Source organism: Bubalus kerabau, chromosome 4 (genome assembly GCF_029407905.1).
Source record: "Bubalus kerabau isolate K-KA32 ecotype Philippines breed swamp buffalo chromosome 4, PCC_UOA_SB_1v2, whole genome shotgun sequence".
NCBI classification, from domain to species: Eukaryota; Metazoa; Chordata; class Mammalia; order Artiodactyla; family Bovidae; genus Bubalus; species Bubalus kerabau.
The window spans coordinates 84,047,164-84,065,947 of NC_073627.1; positions in this window are offsets into that span (position 1 = coordinate 84,047,164).

Here is an 18,784-nt window from a genome sequence, read left to right on the forward strand (position 1 = left end):
CTGGTGGCTCAGATGGTTATAAAAAATCTTCCTTCAATGCAGGAGACCCGGGTTCAATCCCTGGGTCAGGAAGTTCCCCTGGAGAAGGGATCGGCTACCCACTCTAGTATTCTTGGGCTTCCCTTGTGGCTCAGCTGGTAAAGAATTTGCCTGCAATGCAGGAAACCTGGGTTCGATCCCTGGGTTGGGAAGATCCAGTGGAGAAAGGAAGGGCTACCCACTCCAGTATTCTGGCCTGGAGAATTCCGTGGACTATACAGTCCATGGGGTCGCAAAGAGTCAGAAACGACTGAGCAACTTTCACTTTCACCAGTATTCTTGCCTGGAGAATTCCATGGACAGAGGAGCCTGGTGGGTTACAGTCCGTGTGGTCACAAAGAGTCGGACATGACTGAGCAACTAACACACATACATACACATAGATATAGATAATATATAGATATATAGAGAGATACACACACACACACATATTCTTGTGTTTTCTTGGTTTTCAACAAAATTGACCATATTTGAATTACAGAATTATGGCACTGCATTTTTGTCATCCCATTGTTTTATCATTTTATGGAAAAAGAAAGACAAAACTATGCTGCAAACTTTCCATCTAGTTAAAACTTGCCTATTCCATATCCTTGTGGATATCATGAAACCAACATCTGTTAGAGATTTGTATAATTCTATTAATACATTCTTTATTATTTCCCCTGCATTTGATTTAGTAGGCAGTGATTTTCATGGTGCTTTTCTGTTCCTTTTTAAAAATCTGAGCATCTACCCTAAGGCTCTGAGGTGAACAAATGAAGCCGTAAAAGTGTTTCTACTTCTTGTGTAACAAGGCCATCTTTCCCCAGTCTCTCAGAAAATAAACTTTAGGGTCAACCTTGTCATTTGTTTCTATCCTTAATTATCTTAGTGTGGCCAGTCCTATAATGAGAGTGACAGTCAAAGGTACTATTTATCCAAACTCTTAATATAAGTCAGGAACTCTCCTAGGTGGTAGGAGTGTATTAAAACAATTGATGTTCACAACAGCCTAATAATGTCGGTACTGTGACCATCTTTGTTTCATGTATAAGGGAGCTAAGGCGGGAACTTAAATAGCTTATCCATGATCTTATCACATTATATTCATCCTGAAGAATCAGTTAATACTTACCTAGTACTTACTGCATCAGTTCTTTCTTTCTTTTTTCTTTTTTTGATATGCATTTGGCTGTGCCTGGTCTTTCTTAGTTGTGGCATGCAGGGTCTCTGTAGTTGCAGCATCAGAATCTTTAGCTGTGGTATGCAGGCTCTAGTTCACTGACCTGGGATGGAACTCAGGCCCCTTGCGTTGGGAGCTCAGAGTCTTAGCCACCGGACCCCTAGAGAAGTCCCTACATCAATTCTTATCATCAGCCCATCTTTAAGGCTCTGTGTCATCTCCTTCATTGTACAGCATCCTCTTTGGCTCCTCAATGTCCCAGTCCTCTTTCCTTCTCTTCCTCCCAATACAATTAAAAGTTCGTAAGCCCTCACCCAGAAAAGTGGTGTCAAATGTATAAAAGAATTTGAATATTTTAGACCTAAGAGAGATTACTAATGGCAGCATATCTGTATATTATATAACAAGTCCCACTGGATATGAGCAACAACATCTTTAAACAAAAACAGCACAACATTAATATTTCTGCAACAAAATATATAAAGATTCACACCAAGTGGAATCCATAAAGGTTATTAAAATCCTTACATCAGTTTAGGCCCTGTTTTACCAATAAATAAGTTATAAAAACTTTTCCTTTTCACAACTTTTTGGATTTCAGAATTGAAGACTGGAAATGATGGAATTGTACAAGGTTCATCATCTCAATATCATCTTGTTATGTAAAAATCTAACCCTATTCCCACTCTCATATACATAAATCTTATTCTTGCTTTAAAACACAGCTTGAATCCTGTGAAGGCATATACCCAATGAATCGCTTTCTTCTGTACTTAAAAGCTGACCCACATTTTTTAACATTAAATGATTTTGTATTACCCGCATACTTATTTTTTCCAACTTGACTCTAAGCATATAGGAATTAGAGATCATGTCTCATTATGTCACTCTGCAACAAGCTGAACTCATGCTTGGATTCAAATTGTTGTCTAAACATTTTTGTTAAGTACTCCAGGAAATTATTGCATTGACTGTGTTTAACAAGGCAAATCAAGTTTATGTGGAATATTGATAAAGCTATGAGAGTTCCTGAAATGTCTAGTTATAGTTTCTTTCTTCAAAACATGTTAGAAAAACTTTAATTTTTCTTTATTATATGCAGAGGTATTAAATTAATTATGGTGGAATATTTTAGTATGGTGGCTATCATATACAAAGCTCCTAGGCATTAAAAGTGAGGAAAGGTTATAGTTTGACTATTGATAAGCAAATTAACTTTTCTGAGCCTAGACTTCCCCATCTGTAAAAAAAGATGTTAATAATTCCTACATTCAAAATATTCTCTTTTTGGGTTTTTTTTGGAAGACACTTAACTGCACAATTCTACACCCCTCCCACTTGCCCAAGAAAAGAGAAAAGGGTCTTTCTACTTGCAAACACTTGTAACTTTGCTGGCATTGCTTGTTGATCTTTATAGCAATTAACTGATTTCTCCTTCATCTTCCTCTTGAATTCCTCTTCCTGACTGAATGTACAATCATTCCTAGAGAGATAACAAACTTTCAGAGAGTGACCAGAGAGGCTCAATATTTGCAACAGGAGGAATAGAAAATGATCTGTTACCATTGTGAATGAAGAACAGTAGGAAACCTTAATTTGTGAACATTTTGGCAAACTTCTAATGAGAAGAGAAAACTTTTAGCATTTAAATTTGTAGATATAATGAACTAACCCCTGCACTGAACTGTTGTGTTGATTTCTACCAATTTATTTCTAATTTATAGGCATTCTAAAATTATATCCAGGCCCTCTTTTTTATACTGTCTAGCATGAAAAATATTGTTAAAATTAAATGAGCAGCATTTTTCTCAGTTCTGTTCAAACCACAGATGCTAGTTTTGATTTTATTTCTAACAGTGAGATTGAAATTCCATTTTAATATGCAGAACTGCAGCCCAGGGAGCCATAAAATACAGAGTGTTTTCATTAGATGATGGCCCTGTACCTCTAGTTAACTGGAAAGCTGATTCATCAAACAGCAACCATCAAGACAGCATTAACTAAGACCTGGAATGAAAACTTGAGATTGGGGTGAAAATTACCTGTTTTGAATCGCATAATTGTAACTTTGGAGAAATTCCTAGTTTGTGGCATAAAACTGTTTCCAGGGATGCAGGAGTGTTTGCTGAATATTTGCTGCAGATGGTTTAAAGATTGAAGACTTTCTACATTTCAAAGGGATCTTCAGTTTTATTTCAGTTGCCACTAATTTACAGGAATGAACATTCACCCTTATTCTCTTCTTCCCCCTAACCCCAGGAAAAAGAAATGATCAGAACTAATTTTGCCTTTGAATTGTCTCTAAAATATTTGCATACACAAAATAAAGCATTGGAATCTGGGCTCATTTTATGCCAGGGCAGTTCAAAGGTAAGGGATTCTAGCTAACAGTTAAAATGTCCCCCTGGACTTGAGGCAATGAATTGACATCTCTTCTGGTCATAGGCAAAAGGAGAAGGTGGCATCAAAGGATTAGATGGTTAGATAGCATCACTGACTCAATGGACATGAATTTGAGCAAACTCTGGGAGAGAGTGGAGGACCATGGACTCACAAAGAGTTGGACAGAACTTAGCAACTGAACAACAACAACAGCAACTGGTCATATAATTGATTAGAGGAAAAAAAGAATAGCTTCCCTTCTCCTAATGAATTGTAAGTTGGACACGACTGAGTGACTGATCTGATCTGATTTACAAATAAAGGAAATAAAAAATAAATTTTAAAAAGTAAAGCAAATAGCTAATAAAAATAAGTCTCTGCAATACATGTATTAATGGTTGTTGCAGTTTATCCTAAAATGTTAGATAGAAGAAACTTTAAAGAGCCTTTCATTTAAACTGTATTCCATGGAGTTGCTTTGAAGCCTGCTTTAAGAGAAAGGTGGGCCTTGAAGAAAGAGTAGGTGGACATACCACTTTGTAGGCCTCCAGGCCCCCAGATCTCCCTCTTCACTTCAATTGGATTACCTATTTAATGCATTTTATTGAAAGATTTTTTTAAGTGATTTCACTGTTTAAAATGTTTGAAAACTACATGAAACTAGTCATATTATAAATAACCTAGAACTGCCAAAAGTAGCAAAGCCAAGACTAGGACCAGGTTGCATATCTCCTAATATTGTTTTATTTTTGTGTGTGTGTGTGTGTGTTTTTAACCTGTTATGGAATTGTGTTATTACAGTGGGGTCAGTCTTTGGTTCCCATAATGTATATCTCTTCTGTACATTAAAACGCAAGTGCACTATTTAACATCCCCACTCCAGTACTCTTGCCTGGAAAATCCTATGGACGGAGGAGCCTGGTAGGCTGCAGTCCATGGGGTCGCTAAGAGTTGGACACGACTGAGCGACTTCACTTTCACTTTTCACTTTCATGCATTGGAGAAGGAAATGGCAACGCATTCCAATGTTCTTGCCTGGAGAATCCCAGAGACAGGGGAGCCTGGTGGGCTGCCGTCTATGGGGTCGCACAGAGTCGGACATGACTGAAGCGACTTAGCAGCAGCAGCAGCAGCAGCAGCTTTTTTATGGGAAAAGCAACATTAATGGGGGAAAAAAAGGACTACATTTTTTACAGCGAGTAGAACTCAAAAATGACTTTCTAAGTAAATAACTGAATAGTGAAAAATCAAATGTGAGAATTTAGGATAATAGAGAAGAAAAGTAGAAAGACATAATTTCATTTGTTGACAGTTTAAATTGAGTAACATTTATCAAAGTATTATAAAAAGTCAAGTAATTTGGCTGAACAATGAATAACAAACAGAAAAATATGCTTGTGCATATGCAACACCTTTATAATTTAAATAATCAAAGACTGGATTGAGGAGACAGAATGCTGACTCAGGCAATAAGAATCTAGCTGCAGTGCAGAAGACCAGTATTTGATTCCTGAGTTGAGATGATCCCCTGTAGAAGGGAATGCCTACCAACTCTAATATTCTTGCCTGGAGAATTCCATGGGCAGAGGAGACTGGCAGGCTACAGTCCATGGGGTTGCAAAGTGTGAGACACTACTGAGCAACTTTCACTTTTCGCCAGGAAAACTCAATGGACTACAGTCAGTATGAGATTTTTAGGTATACTGTTTAATGCAGGAGTAGGAAAAATTATTCAGCAACAGTTTGGAAGGGGAATAGAAAGTATTGACTTGAAATAATTAGACTCCCAGGTATTTTTCCAGCAAAGATGGGTTTATTTGGGATCAGCAGAGAATTGCAGTTTGGGGGTCTGCAATCATGGCAAGCCACAAGCAAGCATCCACATGTCAAGGAAAAACAAATGCTTTTATAGAGAAGAAAAGGAAGTTGGGAGGGCTGCAATAAACAAAAGAGTTCATGACTTTTCATAGGCTTGCTCCTTCCGGGTAAAAAGAGGTGTCTTTCTTCTTCCTGTTAGGCTCTGCTTCTCATTGTAGGATATGAGAACTCCTTTTATTCCCCCAACTCTATTTAATTGAGGTTTCTGTTTATTATTATGGTTATTATTTTTACAAAAGAGAATGAGTACAAGTGCAAAGGAATTGAATAGAATAAATATGTATTGAATATTCCTATATATAGGAAACTTTCTTGGTATTGAGGACAGAATCATGAACAGAATGGTAAAGAGAATATAGCCTAAGATTCCAGCAAAAATAAATAATCTAATAAAAAAAAGCAGAAGTGCAGATAGTGATGAATACCAAGAACACAATAAATTTTAACAAAAATCATCCATCATTTTACAATCGCAGGATATGTAAAATATCCTGCGATTGTAAAATATCCATAATTTTACAATAGATGTGGGGCCTTATACCATTTTTGATGCTATTATTGCTACTCTTGTTTCATCAAGAGTAGTGAAAAGAGTATTTTAAAGAGAAGAGGCCTTCCTATTTAAAGTTTTAGCTTCCAGTAGTTTCAAGTGAGATTTGAAAAAGGCCTTTTTGGGGGAAATGTGGGCCTATTGAAATGACAAAGTTGAATTGTTCAAGAAATGGGGATAGAGGTAGGTGATCCATGTGAAAGAAAAATATAAATGGACTTCAGGGGGTATGATGGAATTCTGCAAAATTCTAGTTTCCTATGACAACTGGGCTGTGGTAGTTCTTTATTCTGCTCACACTTAGTGACCTAGGACTTCTACTGTGGAATGGCTGTGTAAATGTTTCTGGAAGCATACCTTTTGCTTCTCAGGATTAGAAACTCAGGGGGAATCTCTAAAGTCAGAATTACGAAGGGTTGAGAGTATCTTGTGAGGACATCTCTGTGTCTTGCCCACAGTGATCATCTATGATTATTGGTAGAAACCGTTGCCACACAGTGGTTTTATGTAGCAGAAATAATAAGGCAAATGAGTGGTTTACAGACCAGGTCCCTTTTTATATTTCTAATCCAAAGAAGCCTCTGAGTCCTTTTGTTATATAAGAGATGATGGTCAATCTGAAAGCTGATATATATTAGAATTTTCATCTATCCTGACAATAAGCCTTTTGATAAAAATATTAGAATACTACATTTATTGTAAACTGAGTCATAGAATAATTCATTATTATTTAAACATTCATGATTTCTTCCTCTTGTTCCATCTCTCTTTCTCAACAAAGTTGAGCTTGCTTTGGACTCTGGTTTCTAGGAAGCTTGTAATGTATGTAGATATATTTTTAAAGTTGTTTAAGATTATAATGTGTCATTTGGGGTATCATTGTAGGGGAATATCAACCCGTTCAGAAATTGTTCCCGCTGGAGTAGAGTTTCATCCATGAGGTAGAGGACATAGAATCTAGCTCTGTGGAAACAATCAAGAACCTCTTAAGGAGTCAGTGCCCTAGAAAAATGGATGGAGGCTCAGCACAGTGCTCTGATTGCAGTTGGAAACTGGATAGCTAGATGGGGAACCAGACACCAAGGATGTCCGGGATTTTGTGCAGACACATTAGATCCCAGGAAGACACATGCTATACTCTACCCACAGCTGGTGGGACTGAAGCCCAGAGTCTGGTCTTAGCTAAACTCTGCAATAGGGGAAAAAATAAAAATGAAAAAAAAAAAAAAAAACAAAAACAGAGAGTCTAGGTGGAAGTTGCTACAGAAGGCAATAACTGACAGGGAATAAAATAAAAGGTAATTTAATGTATTAAATCTGGAAAGTTGCTAAGGCATATAACACAACAAAAACTCAATTCTGTACTGAAATACTGGCTTCAAAGTACATTAGAATAACTTAGCTCTGGACCATTTTGCTCTGGGTTCATAAAACCTAGCATTTCTTGAGTTTGCAGTTACCTGTATTCAATCAGTTCTATGCTTAGCAAAATGGTCAAGTTTTTGAAATCTTTTGAAAATCTGCTCTCATTTTGACACTCCATGGGCAGTACATTTCCTTTTGCTTCATCTCTTTTCATTATTTTTCCTTAGTTTCTCAATGTATTCTCTTTTCTAAATGACATTGTATTTTGCTATTGGAGCATCTGATGAATAAATTTTAAGAATATGTCATTTAAAAATAACTTTTACCAGAAGGTTCAAAATTATTTGAAATCAGACCTGGAGCATCTCACTCTACACATGCAAAGTTTAGTATTCAGGCAATAACTCAATGGAACAAATGCATAGATCTTAGGTGCTTTTAATCTGTATAGTTCCCTTCTGTATAATACTGCTGCGTCGCTTTGGTCGTGTCCGACTCTGTGCGACCCCATGGACTGCAGCCTACCAGGCTTCTCTGCCCCTGGGATTCTCCATGCAAGAACACTGGAGTGGGTTGCCATTTCCTTCTCCAATGCATGAAAGTGGAAAGTGAAAGTGAAGTCGCTCAGTCGTGTCCAACCCTCAGCGACCTCATGGACTGCAGCCTACCAGGCTCCTCCATCCATGGGATTTTCCAGGCAACAGTACTGGAGTGGGGTGCCATTGCCTTCTCCAGACTATGCCCAGCAAATTCTAGATGTCTCTGATTCCCTCACCTCCGATATCTGTCTCTCTTGCTTAGTGAAGCTGCTTTGCTTTGGTTCTCTCTCCTGTGTGTTAAAAGCTGGTAGATGCCTCCAGACAGAAAGCCTGCATGATCATAGGAATCATCTCCTTTGTCTTCTCCTCTTATGAATAACAATCCTGTATGGTGTTTTGTCCAATATATGGATATATTTTTCATATATTTTATCCAGTTTCCTAGGGCTTTTCTTTTGGGGGGGGTGGGGACCAATTGGATTTTGTTTGTTTTCTGTTTTGTGTTTTGTTTGTTTTTATGGCAGAAATGCTAGTCTGGTGTCAGTTACCCGATCATGCCCCAAAGTGCAACTCCTTGTTTCATTTGAAACTTGCATTTTTGTTTATATGTATAGGCACCAGGAGAACCCAAACTGTTTAAAAGCTGGATGCAACATCTCTTACTTGTTTACAGTCCTTGAATGTCAGGATTTATAAAGTTCCTTTGTTATGGCTTTTACATCAGTATATCCCACACATTTAATTTGACCTATATAATTTCATATTTAATACTACTACTTTATATTTTCTTGAAACGGTAATTTAGTTTCCATAAAGAAGCAAGAACAAATCCTCTGTTCAGATGATAACAAAATAATCCATTCATTTTTACTAAAATTTATTAAAACAAACCATTTTAGAAACTACTGCTTTATATGGCTTCTTATTTTTAGGTATTATTATATATCAGGACAAAAACAGTGTAATCTTGCCCTGAATAGCAGTTTTGTATCAAATGTCTATTATGCTCTTATACAGACAAATGTGCCTTAATTTATTTCATTTATTCTCTTATATTCCACAGAAATACAAAGCTGTTCTAACCATAGCCATATTTGCAATTATTTTGTTTAGGAGTTGTAGACTAACAGAGTCCATCTTCAGCATTTCCCTGAAGCCATTTATAAGTGATTATTGCTTAATTGTTCCCATAGGATAAACCAATTTAGGAGTATCAGCCAAGTGACATCATTTCAAGAGCCTTTGAAGTAAAGAAGCAAGGGCCGCTGTCCTCTATTTCTTGGTGAAATTGCTTTAAAAAGTGGAATAATTATTTTTTCTTGCAATTTCAAAGCAGTGTAACCACTACAGCCAGAAAAAAATTTAGTCCTTCATAGTAGACATGTGAGTTTGGGCAAAATCATTCCTCCTTTATGAGTCTCACGTTTTGCTTGTATAAAGTAAAAATAATTATATACCTAGTTCACAGTGTTGTTGTGAAGACCAAAGGTAGATTCTTTGGCATATAGCTATGTCATAATAAATAGAATTATTAACCCGGCTTCAAAAGAGAAGTTATTAGTTTAATGAGAAATCAAAAGATGCTGAGGAAAACACATTTGGGTTGTGCTCTTTGGAAAAATAAGCCAAAATTATCAGAGGTTCAGTGTGATATTTTCTGGTCTTATGTGCCCTGATTAGCATAGATTAAAGAGTTGAGGTTGAGAAAGAAAGCGAGACCTTCTTAAGAGACCCTCTCTTAGACTCATAAATGAGATTATTTCAACAGAGAACTTATTTCCCCAAAGTTTTTAGTCTCCTTCTACCTATAAAACTCGAGTGACCTTTCTGAATTAACTTTATTTCTGTAAACTTGTATATGTTGCTGAGTTAAAATGAAGAAAGAACTGATGTTTATTAAAAGTTGCCAGGAGGTAGATACTTTATATATTATATATATTATGTATATATATTATAATATATATATATGTATTATGTATATATAATATTATATATTAATTTCATTAAACTGTCATAAAAATCCTGTGAAAGATGAATTGATGACTCATTCTACCAGTGTGGGGCTGAGAGCTTAAAAATATTATGCCATATTCAAGGTCATATGTGTAATACATGGTTCAGTCACTCAGTCATGTCTGACTCTTAGTGACTCCATGGATTGCAGCATTCCAGGCCTCCCTGTCCATCACCAACTCCCAGAGCTTACTCAAACTCATGTCCATCAAGTCAGTGATGCCATCCAACCAAATCATTCTCTGTTGTCCCCTTCTCCTCCTGTCTCCAGTCTTTCCCAGCATCAGGGTCTTTTCCAATGAGTCAGTTCTTTGAATTAGGTAGCCAAAGTATTGGACCTTCAGCTTCAGCATCACTCCTCCCAGTGAATATTCAGGACTGATTTCCTTTAGGATTGACTGGTCCAAGGGACTCTCAAGAGTCTTCAACTGATTTTAAAAGTGTCAATGCTTTGGTACTCAGCTTTCTTTATGGGCCAACTATAACATCCATACATTCCTGCTGAAAAAAACCAGAGCTTTGACTAGATGGAAATTTGATAGCAAAGTAATGTCTCTGCTTTTTAAGATGCAGTCGAGGTTTGTCATAGCTTTTCTTCCCAGGAGCAAGTATCTTTTAATTTCATGGCTGCAGTCACCATCTGCAGTGATTTTGGAGCCCAAGAAAATAAAGTCTGTCATTGTTTCCATTGTTTCCCCATCTATTTGCCATGAAGTGATGGGACCAGCATGCTGCAGTCCACAGGGTTACAAAGAGTCAGACACAACTGAGTGACTGAACCAAACTGAACTGATGGGACTGGATGCCATGATCTTTGTTTTTTGAATGCTGAGTTTTAAGCCAGATTTTTCACTCTTCTCTTTCACTTTCATCAAGAGGGTCTTTAGTTCCTCTTTGCTTTTGGCCATTAGGGTAGTGTCATCTGCATGTGTGAGGTTGTTGATATTTCTCCCAGCAATCTTGATTCCAGCTTGTGCTTCATCCAGTTCTGCATTTCACATGTTGTATTCTGTATATAAGTTAAATAAGCAAAGTGATTATATACAGCCTTGACCTACTCCTTTCCCAATTTGGAACTAGCTCTTTTTTCCATGTCCAGTTCTAACTATTGCTTCTTGAGTTACATACAGATTTCTCAGGAAGCAGGTCAGGTGGTCTGGTATTCCTGTCTCTTAAAGAATTTTTCACAGTTTTTTGTGATCCATGCAATCAAAGGCTTTAGCATAGTCAATGAAGCTTCATAGTCAATGAAGTCAATGAAGAAGTAGATGTTTTTCTTGAATTTTCTTGCTTTTTCTGTGATCCAACGGATGTTGCCAATTTGATCTCTGATTCCCCTGCCTTTTCTAAATCCAGCTTCAAATTCTGGATGTTCTCAGTTCACATAATGTTGAAGCCTAGCTTGACAAATTTTGAGCATTACTTTGCCAGCTTGTGACATAACTGCAGTTGTGCAGTAGTTTGAATATTCATTGGCATTGCCTTTCTTTGGGATTGGAATGAAAACTGACCTTTTCTAGTCCTGTGGCCACTGCTGAGTTTTCCAAGTTTGACAGCATATTCAGTGCAACACTTTAACAGCATCATCTTTTAGGACCTGAAATAGCTCAGCTGGAATTCCATCACCTCCACTAGCTTTGTTTGTAGTGATGCTTCATAAGGCCCGCTTGACTTTGAACTTCAGGATGTTTGGCTCTAGGTGAGTGATCACACCATTATTATTATTTGGGTCAGGAAGGTCTTTTTTGTATAGTTCTGTGTATTCTTGCCATCTTTTCTTAATATCTTCTGCTTCCGTTAGGTCCATATTGTTCATGTCCTTTATTGTGCTCATCTTTGCATTAAATGTTCCTTTGGTACCTCTGATATTCTTGAAGAGATCTCTAGTCTTTCCCGTTCTATTGTTTGCCTCTATTTCTTTGCATTTATCACTTAGGAAGGCTTTCTTATCTCTCCTTGCTCTTCTTTGGAACTCTGCACTGAGATGGATATAGCTTACCTTTTGTCCTTTGCCTTTCACTGTCAGGGAATGTTTAACAGGAGAATTCCTACATGCTGTTTCTCATAAATTCTCTCTTCCTTATCAGTTTCTGGCAACAGAAACGAGTGGAATGGCATGCCCCTCCCAGGACTGAGGTCAGAGGATGAGACATGCATGAATCTCCTTCAGTAAACATTCTCCTTACGACAAAACTGCTTAGTCTCGATCTTCTTTCTTGAGATATGGATTGTCTCCTGACCTTATGACCATTGTTAATCCCTTATTCCCTTGGTAACGGTTGCTGTACATTTGGTTTTCTGATCTTTATCATTGTCGAAAGAAATTCCTTGTACAACAGCCTATATATACTCACAGAAAGATCATTAAAGCACCTTTGCTCCATCAGAGCTTGGGTCCCCATGTCTTTCTTTCTTTCTCTCTCTCTCTTTCTCCCCCTCCCTGAGGCTAATTCTCTGGAGCATGGAAACCCGCCGAGCTCATTCTCCTGCCCGGGCTTTCAAGACCCCCTTGAGAGGGCACCCTGTGCCTTCATGAGCAGTGCAAGCCCTGTTCTAGGGTTTTATTGTTTCTCTGCCTAAACCAGGGAGTATTAGCCTCTTTCTCTCTTTCAATTTCTTATTGTTGACTCTGGACCACCAGGTTCCGGTCCATTAAAGGACCACAACATTTCACCTCTCTCCTTTTCTCAGCTATTTGTAAGGCCTCCTGAGACAGCCATTTTGCCTTTTGTATTTCTTCTTCTTGGGGATGATTTTGATCACTGCATCCTGTACAGTGTTATGAACCTCCTTCTGTAGTTCTTCAGGCACTCTGTCTATCAGATCTAATCCCTTGAATCTATTTGTCACTTCCACTGTCTGTATAAATATAAGGGATTTGATTTAAGTCATACCTGAATGGTATATTGGTGTTTCCTATTCTTTTTATTTTAAGTCTGAATTTTGCAATAAGGAATTCATGATCTGAGCCAGTCAGCTCCTGGTCTTGTTTTTGCTGACTGTATAGAACTTACCCATCTTCTGCTGAAAAGAATATAATTAATTTTGGTATTGACGATCTGGTGATATCCGTGTGTAGAAATTAATGTGTAGAGTCATCTCTTGTGTTGTTGGAAGAGGGTGTTTTGCTTTGACCAGTGCATTCTCTTGACAAAATTCTGTTAGCCTTTACCCTGCTTCATTTTGTACTCCAAGGCCAAACTTGCCAGTTACTCCAGGTATCTTGACTTCCTGTTTTTGCATTCCAGCCCCTTATGATGAAAAGAACATCTATTTTGGTGTTATTTCTAGAAGGTCTTGTAGGTCTTCACAGAACCATTCAACTTTAGCTTCTTCAGCATTACTGGTTGGGGCATAGACTTGGATTACTGTGATATTGAATGGTTTTCCTTGGAAATGAACAGAGATAATTCTGTCGTTTTTGAGATTGCACCCAAGAACTGCATTTCGGACTCTTGTTGACTATGAGGATTACTCCATTTCTTCTAAGGGTTTCTTGCCCACAGTAGTAGATATAATGGTAATCTGAATTAAATTTGCCCATTCTGGTCCATTTTAGTTCACTGATTCTTAAAATGTCAGTGTTCAGTATAGCTATCTCCTGTTTCACCACTTCCAATTTACTTTGATTCATGGACCTAACGTTCCAGATTCCTATGCAACATTGTTCTTTACAGCATTGGACTTTACTTCCATCACCAGTCACATCCATAAGTGGGTGTTGTTTTTGCTTTGGCTCAGCCTCTTTATTCTTTCTGGAGTTATTTCTCCACTCTTCTTCAGTAGCATATTGGGTACCTACTGACCTGGGCATTTCATATTTCAGTGTCATATTTTTATATTGTTCATGGGGTTCTCAAGGCAAGAATACTGAAGAGGTTTGCCATTCCCTTCTCCAGTGGACCAAGTTTTGTCAGAACTCTCCACCATGACCCATCCATCTTGGGTGGCCCTACACGTCATGGCTCGTAGTTTTATTGAGTTAGACAAGGCTGTGATTCAAGTGATCAGTTTGGTTAGTTTGCTGTAAAACAAGGTAGGCCAAAGATTCAAATTCAAGTCACAGCCACACAGTAAATCACTTCCATTTTATATCCTCATAAGTCAACTGATTTTCTGCTACCATTCCTACACCATGTCCTACTCAAGATTGAATATCTTGGACTTAGCATATGCCTAATACATAATTGAAAGCATATGCTTGCAGAATGGATGAATGAACATTCATCAAACCCTCATAGTCTTTGCAGCAATATATACAGACTCTTAACTTTATTTTGATGGACAAATAGACGAATAGGAGAATGAAAGACAGTCCTGTAGAAATGGGATAAAACCCATTACTTTTTCTGAAAATTTACAATTCCCTGGGCATTGTTGGAAACATACAAGGCACTCAACAACCATCATTGGCTGAGTAAATTTACTACCTTCCCTTTGTATTGAATATTTAGATTCCAGAGATATTTTTACTAATACTCTTCTTTGAAAGAAAATTCTAGGAAATGATCTTTGTTAAAACTTACGAAATTACTACCTGAAGTATTGCAAACCAAACTCTGGATACAAAAACAATTCGCAGTTGAACACGCTGTGGAAGTGAAAGTGTTAATCTCTCAGTCATATCTGACTCTTGTGTGACTCCTTGGACTGTAGCCCATCAGGCTCCTCTGTCCATGAAATCTCCAGGCAAGAATACTGGAGTGTGTAGCCCTTCTTTTGTCCAAGGCATCTTCCCAACCCAGGGATCTGAACAATCTGAGGTAAGACCAAAAAACATGCCTGCCAAAGGAAATTAATGAAACAAAGGACAAATATATGGAGAAATACTATTTTGAGATTAAAATTTAGGAGACAGAATAAAAAGGTTCCTGGGTACGTTTTCATTTATGTGGATCTTTATCAGAGAAGGAAAATACTATCCTTTAACTCCTTCTTCCTGGCATTTACATCTCCCCTGTCTACCAGCAAGATGAATGCTCCAAAGTCTCAGTGTTCTGATTCTTACCAGGGAAGAAAAAAGCCAGTGACACACGATTACAAAGAGAGCATGGTTATGACATACTATGAGTTCTCAACGGTTCTGCCTTCCCCAACTTCTTCCCATGTGCCATCTTGTCCCAGAGATGAGTCTACAGGTACGCATGCATAGGTGGCTTCACTGTAATAGGAAAGAGAAAAGAGCTCAGTACCTCCTGAATTAGCACCTCCTGCAAATGCTGCAAGGCAGAAGGGACTGTATTTTGAAATCAGATATTCAAGTTTGACATAGAGTTATATTTGATTACATATCCCAAATGCTACTTTATTCTTCTTAACAGTGTCACATTAAATATTAATATCGATGGCATATTAAATTCATAAAATAAATTGTATCTTTTTTATCATAATCCTTACTCTTCAATGGAATTTCATGACTGCCTAGAGTCAGTTTGCAGTCCATTTACTTCTTGTTTTGATAGAGTAAATTCTTCAACATCTCTGCTCCTCAGTTTTTGTCTCTGTCACATGGATAGAATGATACTTTCTAATGTAACACTATGAAGATTAAATGAAATACTATACATGGAACTCTTAATATAATACCTAATACAAGGTAACTATTCAATAATTAGATATTATTTTTGGTAACCTAGATGCTTCCAAATCTAGATGTCCTTTTTTCTGAGGAGCCATCAATAAATTATTTTTACTCCACATCTTAATAGGGAGCAAATAGAATTAAGGACTGCCATTTGCACTAATGATTCTTTTGAAATGGACAGAGCTGCACTAGATTTTCCCTGTTTTGATCTCTGTCCATCAAAAGGAGATAATATTTGCTCAATGTTGTTCCTTTCTATGAGGGAAATTTTGAAGAAAATAATGTTGGCATCTTTATATTCACCAGGCCACATTTTGCTAGTGACTGGAGTCACAGTATTTTAAAAAGTCAACCAAGCAAGCAAACAATCCAAATAAACTGAACATGGATCCACGTGTTCTTCTAGTTTTGTTGTTCAGCAGCGGTTTCATTCATGTACTTCCTGTTTCTCTACACAAAACAGACCTAAGATCTTCCTATGCTAGGTGAGGTTCACTTTTCCTCTGCTCCAGTTTCTTCATCTGGACCTGCTGGTCCCAGTGTCTTTGGAGGTAAATTGTGATTGTGAGAACCCACGGTGACCCAAAGTCAAAGATTATAGGTTACTGTAAACCCTGTGTTGTGACATTGACGGGTGCTTGCTCATCAAGTAGAAAAGTTACTGTCAGTCAGAACCCTGGGCTGGGAAATAAGGGTGAATTATATCTAACAAGTGTTGTGACATGAGGATTAAAAATAGGTACTTAAATTTGGCCATTGTGCAAAAATATTCTATCCTTCTGCTGGTGACTTACAAATAACATCTGAACCTAGAGGACTTTTACATATGTGTCTCACTATTCGAATAGGCTATTAACTGGTTCTCGCAAACCTCTTGTGAACCCTCATTTATTTTAAAACTGTTTTACTTACAAAACATCCATCTGTTCTTCATCACTACTTCAATATTCTTGCCACATTTTTTCATATAGATTTTCCCCCTCATTTACCATGTGCTAACTATTTGGAGGATGGCATTATGATGAGAAAGAATATACTTAAAGAATGGGGAAATGGCACATTTCCTAGCATCAGCTTGCTAGGCATTTAAGAAAATTTGAGAAAGACACTTGTCTTTTTTTTTTTTTTTAAGTTGAGTTATTCTCCATAATGTATATTTAAATAGCAGAGCTATAGGAGAATTTCATTTGCTTTTCTGCTTTATTGTCTTTCAGCAGGCTGTCAGCCTGTGCCAGCCCAGATCACCTATAAATAGTATAACTTTTGGTCTTGGATATGGGGCAAATGGTCGCTGGAGACGCTGTATTGTAATGTCTGAGAACTTTGAGTTCTTGATCTAGAAATTCCTGAGTTCAAATCCAGCCTCTGTCAGTCACTTTTTAGTTAAGTGACCTTGGGGAAATTATTTTGCCGCCATAGCTTATTCTTTATCCTCTGGAAAATGATCATAGATACTATTCTAATTTGTTATAAGAATTTAATTGAGATGGCTTATGTAAAACCTTAGGATACTGGCAAAAATTGGCAGGAAAATGCTCAAAAATGTTAATTTTTAAAGTTATCACTGAAAAATCAACAGACTCCAGAAAGTCTGACTCTACTTCCACCAAGACTTTTCTAAACTCCTGCATTTCTTACCTAGGCTGATGCCTTTGTTTCTTTCTGTCTTGCACACACGTGTGCACACCTGCCCTCTGACTTGATCAGCCTAGAATATACTCTTCCTTCCTGTGACAATTCAGTGTTCAATTACTGAGCAGTCTAAATTCTCTTTTAGGATGACCACTTGCCAAAGCCTACTCATACCATTAAAAAATAGCAAAAAAGTATCCCAAACATCCAAATGTTGCCGGGTCTCCGTTGACAAGGGCTTCCCAGGTGGTGCAGTGGTAAAGAATCCACCCGCCAATGCAATCCCTGCATCAGGAAGATCCCCTGGATGGAAACCTACTCCAGTATTCTTGAGTGGAAAATTCTATGGACAGAGAAGTCTGGTGGGCTAGAGTCCATGGGGTCACAAAGAGTCAGACACAACTGAGGGACTGAGCACACAAAACTAGTCCAATGACAAGACAAATAAGATGTAGACATGTACCTCCTATCCATACATCCACATCCAATCTCCTTTTGTCCTAATGATTTGGATAATTAGCTGTCATCAAACTGAAGAAAACATAGCAGCTATCTCCTCACTAAAATAACAGAATATACTTATAAATGAGAATTCTCCTTCCTTCATTGTTCTTCCTCAATCATGAGGATTCAAGATATGGATACTCTTTTGAAATTAAATTTGAGCAGAATAGAATCTTAAAATCTCCTCACTTTTAACACATGTCCAATTCCTCAGCCCATGAGTTACATATTGTATTCCTATGGTGCATTTTTATAGAGAAAGAGTAGAAGATACTCAAGACTGAAGCTTTCTTTACTCTGATTTCCAAGAATGGCACTGTAGTTTTAAGGAAAGGCTACTGAATGAAGGGCCAGGGACTTAGATTTTATCCCCAGTTCAGTCACCAAATAACTACTGTTTGGGTTCTCACTTAGCATTTGTGTACCTCAGTATCCTCTACTGTATGATTTGTTGTTCAGTCATGTCTGACTCTGCAACCCTATGGGCTGTAGCATACCAGGCTTTCCTGTCCTTCACCATCTCCTTGAGCTTGCTCAAACTCATATCCTTAAGTCAATGATGCCATCAAACCATATCTATCATCCTCTGTTGTCCCCTTCTCCACCTGTCTTCAGTCTTTCTCAAGATCAGGGGCTTTTTCAATGAGTTGGAGCTCACATCAGGTGGCCAAAGGGTCGGAGCTTCCGCCTCAGCATCAGTCCCTCCAATGAACAATCAAAACTGATTTCCTTTAGAATTGACTGGTTTGATATCCTTGCAGTCCAAAGGACTCTCAAGAGTCTTCGCCAACACCACAGTTCAAAAGCATCAATTCTTTAGTGTTCAGCCTTCTTTATGGTCCAACTCTCACATCCATTCATGACTACCGGAAAAATCAAAGCTTTGACTATACAGACGTTTGTCAGCAAAATAATGTCTCTGCTTTTTAATATGCTTTCTAGGTTTGTCATAGCTTTTCTTCCAAAGAGCAAGTAACCCTACTATATGATAGGGTTGGGTAAATTGAGGTATTTGTCTAATCCATCTTGTCTATCCAGTGAGCCATGATACTTGATGAGAAACACTTACCTATGATTCATACATGGTACCATTTATAAAATAATCTACAGTAATGTCTTTATATCTGTCTGTC